The sequence below is a fragment of the Cnephaeus nilssonii genome (genome assembly GCF_951640355.1).
Source record: "Cnephaeus nilssonii genome assembly, chromosome: 7".
NCBI classification, from domain to species: domain Eukaryota; kingdom Metazoa; phylum Chordata; class Mammalia; order Chiroptera; family Vespertilionidae; genus Cnephaeus; species Cnephaeus nilssonii.
Window position 1 is genome coordinate 89,683,757 of NC_137078.1, and position 19,686 is coordinate 89,703,442.

The window sequence follows — 19,686 nt, forward strand, 5'->3', positions numbered from 1 at the left end:
TTCTAGGAGTAATGTTTCTGAGAGTGTGGTTTTTATAAATAAGCCAGGTTTTTTATTTCTTTTGTTTTGTCTTAAAGAGACGGTAAACGATTAAAAATAAGGGTTATTGAAGTCTTGGAAGTTGTGGGAAGTATGTTAATGTGTATCTCAAGTAACTGTTCTAGACTAGCAAATGCTTTGTTAGATTTATATAGAATTTTTAAAACATACAATACCTGACTATTTAGTGAGGAAATAGTTTATTTCCCTTAGATTGTCAATTAAAAAATGACAATAGCCAACACAATAGATGTCCAGTATGAATGAATTAAAATGATACCTATTTTTTTTTATCAGATCAGCAAAAATAATTTTTGGTGTGCCACAGAATTTTACTAACTAGTTTATGTGTGTCATGAGATGAAAAAGGGTGAAAATTGCTGATATAAGGTGGCACAGTATTGTGGCATTCTTCCGATGCTATTTCAAAGAACAAGGGACTACTATAAGGAAGTTCAAAGTTCATAGTGTTTCCACCTTTGGAAAAGGAGCGCTGGCTTATCCCAGGCCCGAGAGCTACTGAGGACAGGAATTCAAGCTTCCTTGGAACTCCCACTTCCTAGTGGTATGATTTGAGCCCCTCTCAACTCTTTATGACTAGAAAATCTGCAATTGAGGTTTGAGAGGTTTGATTTGTATAATTTATGCGAGTTTGTTTCCCTTGAAATTGCCACTTCAACCTTAGAATAATGATTCTTGTAGGCTGTTCAGAGCTCTTTGATTATGAATCTCCCTGAGCAGGCTTGATGGCTGTATTATAAGGTGATAAAGTACAGTCTGGCTTTGTCTGTACTGGAAACCATTCACCCGAATGCCCTATTCTAAGTGGGTGGGGTTCCTTTCATTCCTGCCTGAATGAAAAGCATTTAGCTGACTTCCTGATCATGCCCTGTCTTGTCCTTCATTTTTTTCATTTTGCTTTTCATTATTCTTTGCTGCAACTCAGCCGGTCTTCCAGTTGTGGCTTTGCACAAGGCAAGAACCACAAAGCTTTGTCCATGTTTGTTATTGGAAAAGAAACTTTACAAGCTGGAGTTAGGAAAGGGGTTTAGATCTCTTGCTGTGTTCATAGGATTAGGATGAGAAGTGGGGAATCTGGGGGCATGTGGGGAGATTTGGATCCAATAAAACACTCCAGATGAAGTATTTGAGAAAATGGAACTTTGAGTTGCTGAAAGAACAAAAATATTTGAGGAATGCTCTTGATTTGATAAATAGGTTATTTTTAGTTTGCAGAAAAAGAATAATTTCATCAGTGTAGTGGAATCTTGCAGTTGTGTTTGTAACCTAAACTAATCGGTTTAGGCTTGTGCCAGAAAAAACTTTTAGTACTACTTGGCTTAACTCCTGCAGCCCTGTGGCTGGGCCTCAGAGCGTTGGTTGGTAGTGTGGAGTAATTGGGGGGAAGGGTGAGCTGCTGCTGCTTGAGATGCTCATGGACGAGAGAGAACCTGTATGGTAGATCCCTGCCTTAGTGTATGCACTTGGGCTATAGGTCTCTGCTGTAGGTGTAATGAGGTGCTTAAATCCAGTGTTCCCTTTTGGGACACCAAGCATGACTTTGGGTGGAACTGCCTTAGACTCTGATTGGCTGTTTTTCCAATTCAGTTGGCATTCTCTACCCATCTCTTGGTTCTTGGTTATTTTACTCTGCCTTAAGTGATTTCTATTGGATTTTAAGCTCTTAGTTACCATCCATTTGGCATACCTTTATTAAGTGCCCATCAAATGTGTGCCTGGCATGAAGGAAGGTAGGTGCTAAGTGTCCTTTGGTGTTTGTTTCTTAGAGACTAGATTTTATATATGTTAATTCTGTGGAAGAATGCCAACTTGTTGATTACTTTTGAAGTATTATAATTTTTAATTTTGGGAAAGGCAGTTTATATAAATTACTGGGTCAGTAAAACATGTCTAGTGGTCCATTCTAGTTTGGGTACTATATATGCATTTACAGGAGATAGACCTTCCTAAGATGTGACCTTTGCAGAATTTGTAATGGTGTAGGGAAGACAATAGACAGTACAAATTATTGAAGAAAAATAAAAACAAGTACGAACTAAGTCAGCTATGCATAACTAACTACCTAAGTGCTACTTGGTCAGTAAGGTTTATAGCTCCCTGTGAGAGCAAGTTTTGCTTTCTTTTCTTTAGCTTTATACACAAGAATGTTAGCCAGCAGCTTTTGAATGTGGCTGTTCATAGTTTTGGGATTTTTCTTCTTGGGCTGGCCTTATCTCTTTGCTTAAATAATCTGTATAACTGATTTTCATGGGAATAAGGAAAATTTAATAGTAAGATCAATGAAGCAAAAACAGTTAGTGACTAATTCATCTCTTGTGGAGGCCAGGGGAGGGGTAGTGGTAATGTTCCTGTTTCTCCTCCTGGGCACTGAAGAAGGAGGCTACAAATGAAAGTGAAAGTTCTCCTTTAATTGCTTGTAGCATTGCCTTAGGTCAGCAAATTATTTAAAATACGAGCCTCAGTTTCTTTACATATAAAATGATTTGATAATACCTCCTCATAGAATTGTTGTGAGGATGAGTTGAGAGTATGGTAGTGAAAACACTTTGTACTATGAAATAATATATAAGCATTAGATACTATTATTAGGAGGTATATTATTTAGGGAGGAGGAGGAGGAGGCATGGACTTTTGAGGGATCTAGTAGGACATTCTAAGGAGTCTTTTTGATGATTCTGGACTTCCTTTAGTTGGTGTTAATAAGGAAAATAGTATTTTTCAATGTTATTTGAAAGGGGTGTACATGTGGGAGATGAATTATTCTTTAAGGTTGTCTGGATGGTCATTCTGCTGTTGTGCCGTTAGATTTGCATATTACCCTTTTATTATTATAGATATAAGTATATGTATTCTTATAAGAATATAAATAAGGCACTTCTCATAATTTTCAGCTATTTAGCCATTGAACATTTACTGAACTATGCCACATTTTATGCATATGCTTGGATTCATAGATGAAATACATAATCTTGACCTTTTAAGAGCTCAAGATTTGTGAGGGGAGATAAATAAGTAGATAATTATACTGCAGAATAAGTGGTTTGCTCTTTCAAAAGGGCCTGTTCTTACTTGATTCCTCTCAACTTCCTCTCCACACTTTGTTTACACACTGGGAGATCTTGTTTACAAGCTGTGAGGCTGGAGAACTGAAGCAGTTTGCCTGACTTCATGACCATAGCTAGTCAGTAGTAAAGCTAGAACTGAAATCTGAGTTGTCATACTACTCGCTGTCTCTTTCAGCTATGTTCTTAGTTCCATCAGCACTGATCTTGACTTTTCTCCTCGCCCTGGATCCTTACTCATTTCAAAGAGTAAGTCTCTTCCTGCTCCACCATCTTTTAAAAAAAAAAAAGGTTTTTTAAAATTGATTTTTAGAGTGAGAAGGAGGCTAGAGGAATAGAGGGAGGGATAGAAACATTGATGAGAAAAAAACATCATAGTTGGCTGCCTCCTGCATGCCCCCCACTAGGATTGAGCCCACAACCCAGGCATGTGCCCTGACCGGGAATCGAACCAGTGACTTCTTGGTTCGTGTGTCGCAACTCAACCACTAAGCCACACCAGCTGGGCTGCTCCACCATCTTTTCAAGCTTCTGTTATTACCTTATTTCACAGTTAACTATTGTAGGAAGACCTGGGAGTCTTAAGTTTGAGCTTATTGAGGTAGAAGAGTGGTTCTTAGCATTGGCTGTACATTAGAATGGCTTCTAGTACTTTTATAAAATACTGATAACTAAAGTTCTGATTTTCTTCTTCCATATTTGTTTATACATTTATTGAGATATATCTTACAATATAATACACAAAATTTTCAGAAATGAATTTTTATGTATACAGTCATGTAAAGACTACTCACATCAAGATATGCATGAGATCAAGATACAGAACATTTCCAGAACTCCAGAATGCTCTATCACTCTTCTTCCTCATCAATACTGGATGCTCAAGTAACCACTTATTCTAACTTCCATCTCCATTGATTAGTTTATCTGTTCTTGAGTTTCATATAAATAGTCAAATAACATAAGCTCTTTTGGGTCTGGAGTTTTTGCTCAACATTATATCTGGATATTCACCCATGTTGTATATAGTAGTATGTAATATTTCATTGTTTGGGTGTACCACAAATATTATTCATTGTTGATGGATAATTGGGACAGTTATAGCTCTATGACACATCTGCCATGAACATTCTTAGTCTTGTATATGTCTTTTGGTGGATATACTCATCTCTTGGGAATGGCTTTTTCACCTTGATCAAGAAATGAACTAGTCACTGGTCTTTAAAATATTAACTGTTATTTTTACACTGTGCCAGGTCTATGGAGGTACAAAAGGATCATAAAAGCATAAGATGTAGTCTATAATTATCATGTGGCATGGACAGTAGGTACAAAAAATTAGAAATTAGCATCGAGCAGTTACCAATATTTCATGAGTACTTCCTGTGTACAAATTTCCATGTTAAGTGCTGTGGGGACTATAAAATTCAGTAAGTCAACCACCTGTTCTCTCCTTATGAGGTAATATATAAGATAAAGCTGTAAAGCAAAGTAGACTGGAAATTGCTTAAGTAGAGATGTGGACAAAGTGCTCTGGGAGCATAGGATGGAGAGACGTAGAATGTTAGAGCCAAAAAAGGGCTCTTGGAGATCATCAGGACTAGAGGTCTTTACCATTTTGGGGACATGGAGCCATTTAGTTAGAGAAGTTCAAGAACCTTGCTAAGAAAAGGGAATCAAGTGAAATTCGAAAGAATATAAATTTCTCAGCTATCATGGACAGGAGGACTTGAATTGGACACAGGTAGCCTCGGGACATAGAATAGAGTATCCTAGAACTGAGGACTTTTCTCAATAAAACTTATGCCAAAAGTGGTCAAAGGTAGACTCTGTATGTACCTATAATATAACAATAATCATGTTTTTATTTTAAATATATTTTTATTTATTTTAGAGGAAGGGAGAGGGATATAAAGATAGAAACATCAATTGGTTGCTTCCAGCACACCCCCTACTGGGATCAAGCCCGAAACCAGGGCATGTGCTCTGACCAGGAATTGAACCATGACCTCCTGGTTCGTGGGCCTATGCTCAACCACTGAGCCACACTGGCCAGGCACATCTTGTAGTTAGTACATATTGTCATTTATGCTTCCCAAATGAGGAAACTTCTCAGAATTAGAGTAATTTTACAAGGGTCACAGAACCAGTAAACCGAAGAGACAAGACTAGGACTCAGGCTTCCATTGCCCTTTGTACTGCCCAGTATGTGTGGAGTGTGAATACTGTTTTATTTGTTTTAATACTGAAGACATTGACTTGAGACTTGTTGTTAAGCATGACTTAGTACAAGAATGAGATAAAGAGAACGGCCATGGCTACAGGATGGAATTTGGGTGAGGGGAGACACAGAACCTGGCAGGGAGTCCATTTCTTCTGGCTTGGGTATCATCCCTGCTTTTTCAGATGCTACTTGGTTACACCTCTGGCCCCATCACTCAACCACTTCTTTTAGTATTTCTTTAAAATCATTTCTGCTGTGCCCTAACCGGTTTGGCTCAGTGGATAGAGCATCGGCCTGGGGACTCAAGGGTCCCAGGTTCTATTCCGGTCAAGGGCATGTACCTTGGTTGCGGGCACATACCCAGTGGGGAAGTGTGCAGGAGGCAGCTGATTGATGTTTCTCTCTCATTGATGTTTCTAACTCTCTATCCCTCTCCCTTCCTCTCTGTAAAAAATCAATAAAATATATTTTAAAAAAATCATTTCTGCTGGAACTGTGCAAGTTAATTTCTCAAGGTTTCTTTCTCAAGGGCTTCCTGGTACACAGGAAGGAATGTACACAGAGGGAAAGTGAAATGAAATAAAAATGTGCAAGGAATGTAAGACTTAATTAGAATGGTGATGAAGAAAATGGAATCAACACTTATAGAATATATTTTATGCAAGGCCTTACTTATATACTTAGGCACTTAATTGTATATATTCATATAATCCTTATATCAGACCCATGAAGATATTATAATCTCTACTAGGGTCCCTCAGCCTGGCCTGCATCCTCTCACAATCCGGGACCCCTTGGGGGGATATAGCAGCGCTGAAGCTCAGGCGGCTGGGGAGGAGCCCCAGCTGGGGCCAAGCGCAGCTCTGTTGCTGCTCATCCCAACCCTGCTGCGCCTGCCGCCACCACCGCCCAGTAGTGCTGCCGCGTGCGCAGCTGCTCGTCAGCCGTGAGCCCGGCTTCTGGCTGAGCGGTGCTCCTGCTGTGGGAGCACACTGGCCACCAGGGAGCAGCTCCTGTGTTGAGCGTCTGCCCCCTGGTGGTCAGTGAGTGTCATAGCAACCGGTTGTTCTGGTCTTAATGGTCGCTTAGGCTTTTATATAGATAGATAGATATACACTTGGAAAAACTGAGGTTGTAACATTTAATCACCTAAGCTGTTAGTGAGAATGCAGATTCCTTGGCTTCTGAGACCATCTGTGTTCTTTTCATTATAGTATGTGACCTGGGTAGCAGGGAGGGAGGAGAGGGAGTGTGGCATAGAAACAAAGGGAAATTCTGTGGAGGTCGTGAAACGGAAAGAAACTTCTTACTAGGGGTAGAAATAACAATGACTCCCCCAAAATGTGCTTTGAAATTAAAATGGCAACAGAAAACCTTGATGACTCTGGCCCTCTAGTATGTACAGCCCTGTATTCTGTTCCTGATAGCACCAAGGGAAAGTGTATGCAAGGGCATTTTTACCTTCCACTGTTGTAAGGGAGATTTCTGTATAAACACAAGACTTCTAGATTGATGCTCTGGGCATTTTACAAGTCAGTCCACGGGAAGTGGCAATCTAAGCTGGATGTGAGAAAAAAAGGTTTGGGACCGTTGGGTGACTTGAAACTATTGGGACTTGCAACTCATGCATGTTGCAGTTCTAGGTTAGTACCCCCACTAAACAAAAACAGACAGAAGAGTTCCTGAGCCCTGCATTCTCTTTGATCCATCACTTTTGCTTTCAAATAGCCAAACGTTTGTAAAAAGCTATCTGTATTCATTGTTTCACTGCACTTAGTCTGCTCCAGTCTGGCTTCTGCCCCTCTCATTTCTCTGTAACACCTCATAGTAAGTTCACTGATGTCCTCCATGAAGCTGAATTCAAAAGACATTGTTAGTCTTTAATTTTCTCAGTGAAGCTGACACTCTTGACCACTCCTTCCAGAAACTCTCTTTTCTCTTAGCTCCAGTGACATAACAGTGTCTTATTCTTCTTCCTACTCTGTTGTTTTTACAGGCTCATCCTCCCTTCTATAGCTATTAAATGTTCTACTGTCCCAGGCCCTCCTCTCTTCTCATAGTAGACACTCTCCCAGAGTGATCTCATCCACCTCACTGACTAGTAACCACACATCTATGCACATGACTCATAAATTTGTGTCTCCATCTCAGATCATTGTCACCCAGGTACTGGAGATACAGTGATAAGCTAGATAGAAGGTGGGGATAGGGATGGGGAGGAGGAGACAAACAATAAACAAATAGAAAAAATACCAGATAGGGTTAAGTGCTAAAGTGAGCATAAACCGGGGTGATATTTTAGAGGTTGAGAGGTACTTTATATTGACTGGTCAAGTGTTTACTAAGGTGGTAAAATTTAAGATGACCCTTCAGTGACAGAAAGGAGCCAGCTGTACAAAGGGAATAACCAGTGCAAAGGCCCTAAGGCAAGAGTGAATACAGTGTGTACAAGAAACAGGAAGTGAGGAGGAGACCTGGTAGTGGATGAGGGCAGAGAGGTAGTTAGGGGCCGGGTCATGTAGGGCTTTGGAGGCTGTTGTGGTGAGGACTTTGGATTATTCTAAGTGAAAGGGAAAGCTGTTAGAAGTATTTTGTTTTGTTTAAGCAGGATAGATATTTAGGAATTTAATTTGCCTGTTTGGAGAGCTATCTATATGGGGCAGTTGATAGCAGGGGGGTTTAAGGAGGCTATTGTAGGAGGTAGGGTGAGAGTTCAGTAGCTTGGACTAGGGTGATTAATAGGGGTGCAGAGAGCAGAGGGACAGATGAAAGAGAATTTGGAAATAGTTGGTAAGACATGCTGATGGATTTCCATGTGGCGTGTGAGGGAAAGGAAAATTCAGAATGATGCCAGAAAGTTGATCTGGGCAAGTTGATGAATGGTGGCGCTGTGAACTGAGATGGGAAATTTGAAGAGGAATGGGTTTGGGGAGAGAAGGGTAGAGGTAAATACCATTGAGAACATGAGAATATGTGGATATTTGATGCCAATTAGACGTCTACGTAGAGATGTCAGGTGGGCTGTTTGATATGCTTCTGGAGTTCATAGAGACTAGTGCTGGAGGTAAAAATCTGGAGGTCATTGATATCAAAAGTCGTGGGACTGAATGAGATTACCCACAAAAGGGAGGCTACAGATACCAAAAAGAGGTCCTTGGACTGGCCCTGGTCAAGCAGAAAAGGAGCCAGCATAAAAGACTAGGGCAGTGGTCGGCAAACCGCGAGCCACATGCGGCTCTTTGGCCCCTTGAGTGTGGCTCTTCCACAAAACACCGCGTACAGGCGCGCATGTACCGTGCGATTGAAACTTCGTGGCCCATGCGCAGAAGTTGGTTTTCGGCTCTCAAAAGAAATTTCAATCGTTGTACTGTTGATATTTGGCTCTGTTGACTGATGAGTTTGCCGACCACTGGACTAGGGTGAGCCAGTGGAATAAGAAGGAAATCAGGAAAGTATGACAACCTGGAACTAAAGAAAGTGTGGGATGGAGAAAGACTGGTTATTTGTTTTAAATGCTGTTTAGAGGTTACTGAATGACCACAGAATTTGGTAATATTGAGGCTTTTGATTCTGATGAACAGTTTAGTGGAGTGTTGACGGTAGAAGCCTGATTGGAGTGAACTGAAGAAATAAGAGGTAAAGAAATGAAGAGTATAGCCCTAGCTGGTTTGGTTCAGTGGATAGAGCATCAGTCTGCGGACTGAAGGATCCCGGGTTCAATTCCGGCCAAGGGCACATGCCTGGGTTGTGGGTTCAATCCCTAGTGTGGGGTGTGCAGGGGGCAGCCAATCAATGATTCTCTCTCATCGGTGATGTTTCTATCTGTCCCTTTCCCTTCCTCTCTGAAATCAATAAAATATATTACAAAAAAAGAAATGAGGAGTATAGACAACTCTTTCAAGAGGTTTTGCTATAAAGAGAAGCAGAGACATTGGGGCTGAAGTAGCTGGAAGATGTGAGACCAAGAGAGTTTATTATTTTTTTTCAAGACGGGAAATTCTAGAATCTTGATTCTCAGATGGGGCCTCTGGATCAAACTGGGAACCTGTTGGAAATAAAGAATCTCAGGTCCCACCCCAAACCCACTGAATCAGAGTTTGCATTTTAATGAGATCCCCTCTCCCTCCCAGCTGCTTTGCATGCACATTCAGTATTGAGAAGCACTGTTCTAGGGGGCAGCTTCTCAAGTTAGCTGTGATGCAGGACCAATTAATTTGTTCTTAATCTGTCTGGGACTACTCTGTCTGATTTTATGTAACTAACTCCACCTGTGACTCACTATGTGAATGCATCAACTCTCTTACAGCTTTAGACCCTGTTTGAGAAGTTCTCTGATCATCTGTTTGGATGTTGCAGCAGTGTCATTTTGCTACACGACTGTCTAAATGCTTACTCTCGATTTCTGTACTACGAATGGTAACATTTTGTGAGCCAGTGCTGGTTTGTGGACCACACTTCAAGTAGCATGTTTGTATGTCGATGGGCATGAGTTAAAGAGAGAAAAATGATGATGTAAGAGAGAATGGGGATAATTGCATATGAAGATAAGAAGGAATTGAATCCATAATAGATAGGAAAGGTTGTATTTTATATACCAACAAAGACTTTTTAAAACAAACTAAAAAAAAATTTTTTTTTGTTAATCCTCACCTGAGGATATATGTTTTTTTCATTGCTTTTTCAGAGAGTGGAGGGAGGTGGGGGAGGGGAGGCCTGTGGTTCTGTGCTAAACGCCACGAACATGGGCCAAGCACCAAGGAAGCCTAGTCTCAGTTACAGGCGACGTGTTAGGAAAGGGAACAGTAGAGCCAGCTAGCGGTCCTTGAGAGCCTTCTTTTAAATGATGCCCTAAACAAAAGTTAGTCTTATCAATTGTTATTTTTTATTTATTTTTTTCAATTGTTTATTAATAGTGCTTCCAAAGTGCTTGAAAGTTCTTAAACCCATTCCTTCCAATTCCAGTCTTGCTTATACTCTTGGTTCTTTGTTAGGTATGGTGAAAAAACCCTGAAGTTTAGAGATGGGGTTACTGGGTTCTAGTCCTGTCTGTTTCTAGTTTCCTAAGAAGGTCACAAGTCTCTTAGTCTGCATGCTCATCTGTCATGTGGTGGGGGAGGGCAGATAAGGGTATCTGCCTTTTTTTAAAAAAAATCTTCACTAGAGGACATTTTCATTGATCTTTAGAGAGAGGAGGAGGGAGAGTGGAAGAGAGAGAAACACCTATCAGTTGCCTCCTGCACGCACCCTACCAGGGATTGAGCCTGCAACCTTTTCGTGCATGGGACGATGCCCAGCCGACTGTGCTACACTGACCAGGGGCAGCCACCTATGTCTTTTTATTGGAGCATTTAATCCATTTGCATTTAAAGTAATTGTTGGTAGAGATGTGTTTATTGCCATTTTATTATTCATATTATTACTTATTTCTTCTTAAGGAAGACCCTGTAACATTTCTTGTAATACTGGCTTGGTGGTGGTGAACTCCTTTAGCTTTTTCTTGTCTGGGAAGCTCTTTATGTGTCCTTTGATTCTAAATGATAGCTTTGCTAAGTATTTTTGGTTGTGGGTTCTTGTTTTGCATCTCTTTGAATATTTTGTGCTAGTCCCTTCTGGTCTGCAAAATTTCTATTGAGAAATCAGCTGACAGTCTTATGGAACTCCCTGGTAGATAGTTGATTTTCTCTCGATGCTTTTATGGTTCTCTCTTCAACCACTGCCATTTTAATTATGATGTGTCTTGGTGTGGGTCTCTTTGGGTTCATACAGTTTGGGTGGGGTCCCAGGAAATCAGTAGGGGGCGGGGCAGGGCAATGAGCGTTTAGCCACCTTGATGGAGACTCAGATATGGCACCTGCCTGCCAGTTCTGTGGGGTGAAGGCTCAGCAAAGGAACAATGGCTTGTGCCCACACTTCTGTCTGGGAGAAAGCTGCCCCTCCAGCCCTTGTTTCAAAGCCAGACAATTCAGTTTCTCCCCATATGTCCCTGGCACCTTTGGAGCTGCTGCCCCCAGTGCTGGAGCTCAGAGTGAGTCCAATTAAGTCCATGCACAGGCCCTTTAAGAGGAACGCCTAAGATTCCAGCAGCTATTCGTGTTACTCAGCCAGTCTTTGCTGGTGTTTGTTCACAGCCAGAAGTTAAGGGGACTTCTCTTCCCAGCACTGGAACCCTTGGCTGGGGAGTCCAGTGTGGGGCTGGGACCCCTTACTCCTCGGGGGGAACCTCTGGAGCCGAGTTGAGATATCCCTCCCGATTTTTAAAAAAAATATATTTTATTGATTTTTTACAGAGAGGAAGGGAGAGGAATAGAGAGTTAGAAACATTGATGAGAGAGAAACATCGATCAGCTGCCTCCTGCACACCCCTTACTGGTGATGTGCCCGCAACCAAGGCACATGCCCCTGACCGGAATCGAACCCGGGACCCTTCAGTCCGCAGGTCGATGCTCTATCCACTGAGCCAAACCGGTTTTGGCATCCCTCCCGATTTTTAACCACCACGTGGGTTTGGGTTCAGCCCATTCCATGTCTCTGCCCCTCCTACAAGTCTGGATGTGGTATCTTCTGTATATTTTTAGTTATAGGACTTCTGTTCAGCTAGATTTCAGGTGGTTCTCAATGTAGGTGGTTTTATAGTTTAGTTAATTGTAATTTTGATGTGGCCATGTTTATGAAGAGTATAGCCCTGTTTACTCCTCTATCTTGACCGGAAACTCAGGATGTCATACATATTGTTATTGGAAAGGACTTTAGATGTTATTTCATCTGACCTTTGTTCACCTGATGAAACTGAGACCCAGAGAGCATAAAAAAAAGACTTTTCTTGAGGTCTGACTGTACGTTAGTGGCAGGGTTCAAGTTTTTTTACACTTAGGGGGTACCTCTTCTTTTCTCCACTCTAGCCAGAAAAGATCACTTGCTCTGTATTCTCTTCCCTTGTGGGCAGGTGGGGTGGGAGGTGGGAGACAAGAAAAAGATGGGGCTTACAGAAATGGACATGTCTTCTGCAGCTTGTTTCTTCCTCCACTTTTACCTGGAGCGTTCTGATCTCCAACATGAAGTGCCTTGAGTGTGGGAAGCTGGTCAGTGATGGCATTCAGATGAGCTTCTTTTATCAACCTGGTGACCCTGGGTTGGCTCTCACCAAGCTGCTGCACTCTTCAGGCCCAGACCCAATGGTTGTTGGGTCCCACCCCTTCCTGCCATCAGCCTGTTTACCAGGTTGGCTTTTGGGTGAAGTTACTGTATAGGGCAGAAAAAACTTTAAAATCCCTCTGGCTTTTTTTCTGAACAATCCTGAGGGTGCTACCTCAGCAATTATAGGGGAAAAAACAACTATTTCCTGCTTCTCAGTATACACAATGGGCACTAGATTTGATTTCTAGGACTTCGGATATTATGGTTAGTTCAGATTTAAACTTTTATCCTACCCTCTCATTTTTCACCTTTACACTTTGTTCGGTGCTTATATCTGGATGCCTAAAGAGATTAATTAGTAGATGAGGGGTGGCCAGTCCAACAGAATTGCAGGTAATGGTTTCTGTGATCCCTAGTCATTCTGGTTCTCACTGCGATCAGACTTTCTGTTACCAGCAAGTAAAGTTGTCATTGAGGACACTCAGCTGAGGGTGGTGGTTGTAGAGACTGCAGATGACCCAGAGTTATTTCAGTTCAGATAATATCTATTGATTCATCTCCAAGTTTCAGTGTCTCTTTTCTCTATCAATTACATTCTGTTCTTAAGCTCATTCAGTGAATTTTTAAAATTTGTTCTATAATTGCCACTTTAAATTTTTAAAAAATTTCTTTGCTTAGTTATAATAGCTGCTTTAGTATCCTTGTCTGATAATTCCAACATCTGGGTCATCTTGGACTTGCCCTCCGCTGATTGTCTTTTTCCTTGCAGAGAGGTTTAATTGCTAGTTCTTTATGTAATTTGGATTTCTATCCTGAACATAAATGAATGTGAATGTTATGTTATGGAGACTCTGGTTTCTGTTGATTTTAGTAGGCAGTTAACTTGGTTAAAATAGCAAACCCTGTCTTACCTGTGGCAGGTGGCAGTTCAAATGTCAGTCTAGTTCTTTTATCCTTTGCTGAGGTCCTTGGATTCTGCCCTGTGTATATATGGTTCCGGGGTCAGCTAGAAATTTGGGCGGAGTTTATACATAGAACTTGGATTCTCCTTTTGTGGCTCTTTCTTATCATTATCTCTGGCTGCTCTGGGCTCTGTCTTTGGTTCCTCTGGACAGCCTAGGATTTTATTTTATTTTATTTAAAAAATATATATATTTTATTGATTTTTTACAGAGAGGAAGGGAGAGGGATAGAGAGCTAGAAACATCGATGAGAGAGAAACATCGACCAGCTGCCTCCCGCACACCCCCCACCGGGGCTGTGCCCGCAACCCATGTACATGCCCTTGACCGGAATCGAACCTGGGACCCTTCAGTCCGCAGACCGACGCTCTATCCACTGAGCCAAACCGGGTTCGGCTAGGATTTTATTTTTTTTCTTAAATTTTTATTTGTTGATTTAAGAGAGGGAGAGAGAAACATCAACCTGTCGCTCCACCTATTCATGCATTCACCAGTTGACTCCTGTATGTGTCCCGTCTGGGGATCTAAACAGCAACCTAGGGTTTGTTTTTATTGAATTGGAACTTCAGTTGTTTAAATTTTTTTTATCTAGAGTTTATAGTCGCTATCTGTGGGAAGATAATATTGGAAGCAGAATTCCCTACTAGCATTTTTATCTATTATCAAAGTGTTTTGGGAGCAAAAGTGATATGTATTTAAGAAAGCTTTAATCTTCAGCAGTCAAATGATAGACTGATGCATTTCTTCAGTGTGGCTTGTTAATTATCTCAGGTGGACTCAATCATATTCACTTCAACTTGCTTTGCAATCTTGGGCAAGTAAGGTTTTCCTCTCTGGGACTTACTTTCTTTGGAAAATGAGGCATTTGGGCTCTCCTTATCTGTAAGGGTCCTTGCATCTCTTCTCCACCAACAGAAACATGCACACCACTATCACCACCAACAGTAACAAGCACAGAGACGTTGCCTGAGGGAAGTGATGTGGGTGGAATTCACAGGGTGGGACGCGCTCTGAAGGGGCAGCACTAAAGAGTTTGAGGATGTTTACAGTCATCCTCTTGTTTCTGGGGACAGAAGCCTAGTACGCCGCGGAGGCTGCAAGAAGTAAAAGTCATTCAGAAGCAAAGGAAAGAATTCATTTGCTGCTTGTTTCCGCCCCTGAGAAATAGGAGAGAATGTAGACTGTTGAAAACAAATTAGGATCGCCTGGAGTTCCTGTTTGATTTTTGGCAGTGCATTTTATCCTGTTTGAGGGGGATAGCCCCTGGGCCTTAGCAATATACCAGCAAACTTAGCAGTAGGTGGTGGGGGCAGTAGCTGTCAGTAGGGGTGCTGCTTTCACTGTCAGGACTGCAGAGACCTTAGTGGACATACACATAAATCTGGCCACTTCTTAAAGAGTTCAGAATTTGTATGTGGGAGAAGTTACAGTCAATGCGGAGTAAATTATGTGTGCGCGCGTGTAAGGTTGGTGGAGAGGGGGAAAGAGGTGATGGGTGAGGGCAGGACAGAAGGTCTGTGGGCCACTTCTGAAGCTGTTTGAATAGTAATCACAATTATTCTATTTAGACTGAGTCTTTTAAAAAGTATATATGTGGGAGAGAGAGAACTAAAGCTTCTCCCACACTCACCCAGGCCATCCTTTGGGTGCTGCCCCTGATACAGACCCTTTTTCCTATTTTTTCCCCTATTTTCATTGTCATATTGGCTTGAGGCTTCAGGCTCTCATCTTTTAAAAAAGCCATAAAAAACTACCATTTTATTATTCCTCCATTTTAATTCTAGCCTTCCGGCTCTCTAGGGGGATAAAGGCAGGTGCACTCTGTGTGTGCGTTATGGTGTTGGTGGTGGAAGTGTGGGAATCAGACTTAAGGGACCAGCATCCTTGGTAGGCAGTCAAAGGTGGTCTACAGGATACGGAAGGGAGAGATGGGCAGTTGCGATGAAAGGAGAGGGGGATAGTTTGAGTGTAAGACTACGTACAAAAGCTTTAGTTTTGTCCCTGGCATAGCTGTCTTTCCATTCTTCCTCAAGATAGGATAGACAGAAGATCTTCTATCTTCACTAACTCATATTAGGGGTGAGACCCAATGGGTTATTACACTTTTCAGCTCTCTTGTAAAAAGAAGGCTCATTACAAAACTGAAGGGTAGGATTGCAGACAGAGAAGCTCTGTTTTTAGTTTTAATCGATTCGGGTTGTTTGGGGCCCTTTTGAGGACCCAATCTAGAAGGCAACCCAGTGAGAATGGTGAAGTGCCTTTTTAGGTCAGATAGACTTAAATTCTGACTACCTAGTTACTAGAAAGCTGTAAGACCTTAGACAAGTTACTTGACTCTTGAAATTTAGATTCTTTATAAGGGTAACATTATTGTGTTATTGTCTTATATAAAACATATAACATGTTGCCTGAGGTGTGGTAGATAGCCAAGTGATGTTTGTTTTTCTTACCCACTTTCCAGAGCATCTTATTTTTAAGTAGAATCCCAGCTTTAGTTCTAAGCAATTGTGTGATTCACCCTTTCCAATCTTCAGTTCCTTTCTTAAAAATGAGGGCATTTAACTAGTTGATATCTGAGATCCTTCCCAGCTGTAAGATGTCATAGGAATTTTTAGATGTATTAGACCTGTTAATTTAAGGGAAGACAATGTAGTCTGTACTGAGACCATATCATCTGATAGGAAAGGGGAAGTCTAGAGCCAACTCCACCTCTCCCCTGGGAAAGAGCCAGCTTTCTTCAGAGTCAGCCGAGTCGGATTCTGCCTTGTCTCTTTCTGACACTGTGCTGTATATGATGGTCTTTGGGACAGGGCTGTGGTTCAGCTTGCCCAGTCTTGGTGTGATTCATGTTTTACCGATCTCTTTCTTCCTGTTTCTGTTTTGTCTAGGTCAAGAGGCAACTGCCATTGAAAGATAGTGAGTGACAGTTTCCAGGACAACCACCATTGAGGGGAGCAGCCAGAATCATTGACTGGAAGCTCAAATTACCTAAATGGTAAGTAGGTTGTGCCGTGAAACCTGGCCACACTGATAGAATTGGTAATTTATGAAGTCTGCAATTTTCCCACCATTATGAGAGAGGGAGGAAAGTTAGTATTTGTTTATAACCATTATGAACCATATACTATGCTAAGTACTTCACAGGGTTTCTCATTTAATCAACTAGCCAGTCTAACAGAGGAAAATCTTTGCATGAAGTTGGCAGTCTTTACTAGGCCTAGCTACCATTTACTGAATACTTATTAAATGCCAGGCCAAGTCTATTTGACATACATTATCTCCCTATTAGGTAAGTGCTGTTATTACCACCATGAGGAAATGAGCTAAGAGAGGTTATATAACTTCTCCACATTCACACGGGTAGTAAATGGTAGGACTAGATTTCAAACCTGACTTATTTTCATTGTACTCTAACGTCTCTTGAGAAAGTTACTTTTTGGTTGAGTCTGTGACTGACTTTACCTTTAAAAAACAAAAAAAATTTCAATTGATAACTACTAGTATTTCCTTTTCCTAGGGTTCTGTGTACCAGTATTTTATTGGTTGATGTTGACCAAGAAAGTGGAGAGTAGTAAAGAAATAAAATAAACTTGAGCAGTGAGTGCCCAGAGGGCCTTAGAGCCCAGGAAAGAGCATTGGAGTGCATTTTATTCTAAGCAAGATGGGAGCCACTGGAGAGTGGGGAACATGGTCTTGGTTGCCAGTGGTAGCTGGGTAACAGAGAAAAGTTCTCTGGAAAGGTAGAGCAACAGGCAACCCAAGGTAGCGTCTGGGAACTGGGTTCTAGGCATAGGAGTGACTGCACATGGAAAGGAATCTTAGCGAGACCTTTCACTCTCACGGTAACCCCTACTGCGAAATAGGCATAGTCACGGATAGTATAGAGCTTTTCTTGAGGGAGGGGGAAACGTCTGGGCAAATTCTTGTCCTATTAATTGGTTCAGGATTCTTGTGCTATTCCTCTCCCTGGAGTATTTTTCCTACCTCAGGGAACTGGGTTATGAAATTAATTTCTGGTTGGGTGGAGTGGCAGTCAGGATTCATTTGTTCATTGATCTTTCTGACCAGATGCCAGGGATTGAGCGTGCAACTGAGGTACGTGCCCTTGACCGGAATTGAACCCATGACCCTTCAGTTTGTGGGCCAATGCTCAAACCACAGAGAACAGGCTAGGGCAAGGCAATTCATTTTTTAAAAGGTTCCTAGCCTGGAGAATCAGGAATGCACTATAAAGCTAATGTGTCCCTGAGTACTAAGATTAAGTATTTAACATTTTCTCATGTGGTCCTAAGACAAAGGAAATTTTGAGCTGGCTTCATAAAGGTATTGTACAAGTACCAATTAATGGATCGGTGTTTATCTAGACAGGCTGTTTTGTAGTGCCATTCTAGAGGGCTGTTCTTGGTTATATTTTGTTTAACAATTTGAACATCAATTTGGATGACAATATTGTAAAGACTTGCCTATCAGATTTATAGTCAATGCTTGCAAGTTGGAAGGTGTAGAAAATAGACAGTTGAGGCTATTGATTGAAACTTTCAAGTTGAAATGCAAAAAAATAGTAAATTTTAAGATAATATTACACTAGGGGCCCAGTGTACGAATTCGTGCAACTTGAATTGTGGGCCGTGAGGCTATGGTGGGCACAGGGGCGGGTCTCGGCCCATCCTCTGCGCCCTCGCCTGGCTCCTCCCACTGCGGCCCCAGGTCCCCTGTCTGCCGGCAGCCCCTCTCCTGCCACTGCCGCTCCCATGAGCTGATGCCGGCCCCACTCGCACGCGCGGAGTGATTGGGGCTGGCGCCAGCAGTGGGTGTGAGTGGTGGCTGCTGCCCTGATCGCCCCTCAGGAGCAGGGGGAGGTGGAGAAGCTCTGAGGGGCAATTGGGGCCAGCAGCCACTACTCACACCCGCTGATGGCACTGAGCGATCGGGGCCGGCAGCGGGCGCCGGCAGCAGGTGCAAGTGGGGCCGGTGCCGGCAACAGGGGCAAGACCACAGCGCGCAGGAGCAAAGAATTTTCAGTAACCACCAGAGGCTCGCCCTGATGACAGCACCCGTGTGCCCCGCCTTGGTCTGGCGCTCCCACTCACCTGCTCCACCATCCCACTGCAGCTGACATCCGCCATGGTCTGCACACACCCCCTGGTGGTCAGCGCACATCATAGGAACTGGTTGTTCGGTTGTTCTGCCATTTGGTCTATTTGCATATTAGGGTTTTATTATATAGACTAGAGGCCTGGTGCACAAAATTCATGCACTGGGGTGGGGGGTTGTCCCTCAGCCCAGCCTGCGCCCGCTCGCAGTCCAGGACCCCTCGCTCCTTACCACTCGGCTCGCTGCTCCTTAGTGCTGCTGCGGAGGCAGGAGAGGCTCCTGCCACTGCCACTGCACTTGCCAGCCGTGAGCTCAGCTTCTGACTGAGCAGCACTCCCCTTGTGGGAGCACACTGACCACCAGAGAGCAGCTCCTGCATTGAGCGTCAACCCCCTGGTGGTCAGTGTGCATCATAGCGACCAGTTGTTCTGGTCGTTGCATCATGACGGTTGCTTAGGCTTTTATTATATAGACTAGAGGCCCGGTGCATGAAAATTCATGCACTGGAGGGGGGAGGTCCCTCAGCCCGGCCTGCCCCCTCTCACAGTCCAGGAGCCCTCAGGGGCGGGAGGCGACGCCCCCATCACACCTCTGCTGCTGCCAGTGCCGGCAGTGAAAGCCTCAGCCGGCCCTGGTTACTTGAGCCTCGGGTGGCCCTGGGCAGCTGGGCAGCTGCCATTCAAGGCTTGCCTATGGCTTGGGTCGGCCCTGGGCGATTGGGGGGCTGAAGGGACTGGGCGCTGCCATCTTGTGGCTGTGGGCGCTGCCATCTTTGAGGGCGTGACAATCAATTAGCATATCCCCCCTTATTGGCTATGGGCACCACCATCTTTGTGATGGCATGACAGCCAATTAGCACATTCCCTCTTTATTATATAGGATATCTTCTTCTATATAATAAAAGCCTAAGCGACCGTTACAGCGGAATGACCAGAACGACCGGTTGCTATGATGTGCAATGACCACCAGAGGCAGGAGCTCAACGCAGGAGCTGCCCCCTGGTGGTCAGTGCGCATCATAGCGACCGGTCGTTCCCACGGGGGAGCGCCGCTCAGCCAGAGGCCTGGCTCATGGCTGGTGAGTGCAGTAGCACTGTCAGGAGCCTCTTCCGCCTCCGCGGCAGCTCTAAGGAGCAGCAATTACCAGTGAG

The 19,686-nt window shown here is 43.1% G+C and overlaps 1 protein-coding gene across 6 annotated transcripts in view; it reads left to right on the plus strand.

Annotated features, from left to right (window-relative positions):
* LUZP1 (leucine zipper protein 1) overlaps positions 1 to 19,686 on the plus strand; it is a 108,769-nt gene that overhangs the window by 72,342 nt on the left and 16,741 nt on the right. For all 6 annotated transcript variants that reach the window (XM_079777226.1, XM_079777227.1, XM_079777228.1 and 3 more), the window contains exon 2: positions 16,331 to 16,437. The gene's annotated coding sequence lies outside the window, so the exon portion shown is untranslated. The remainder of the gene's footprint in view (positions 1 to 16,330; positions 16,438 to 19,686) is intronic.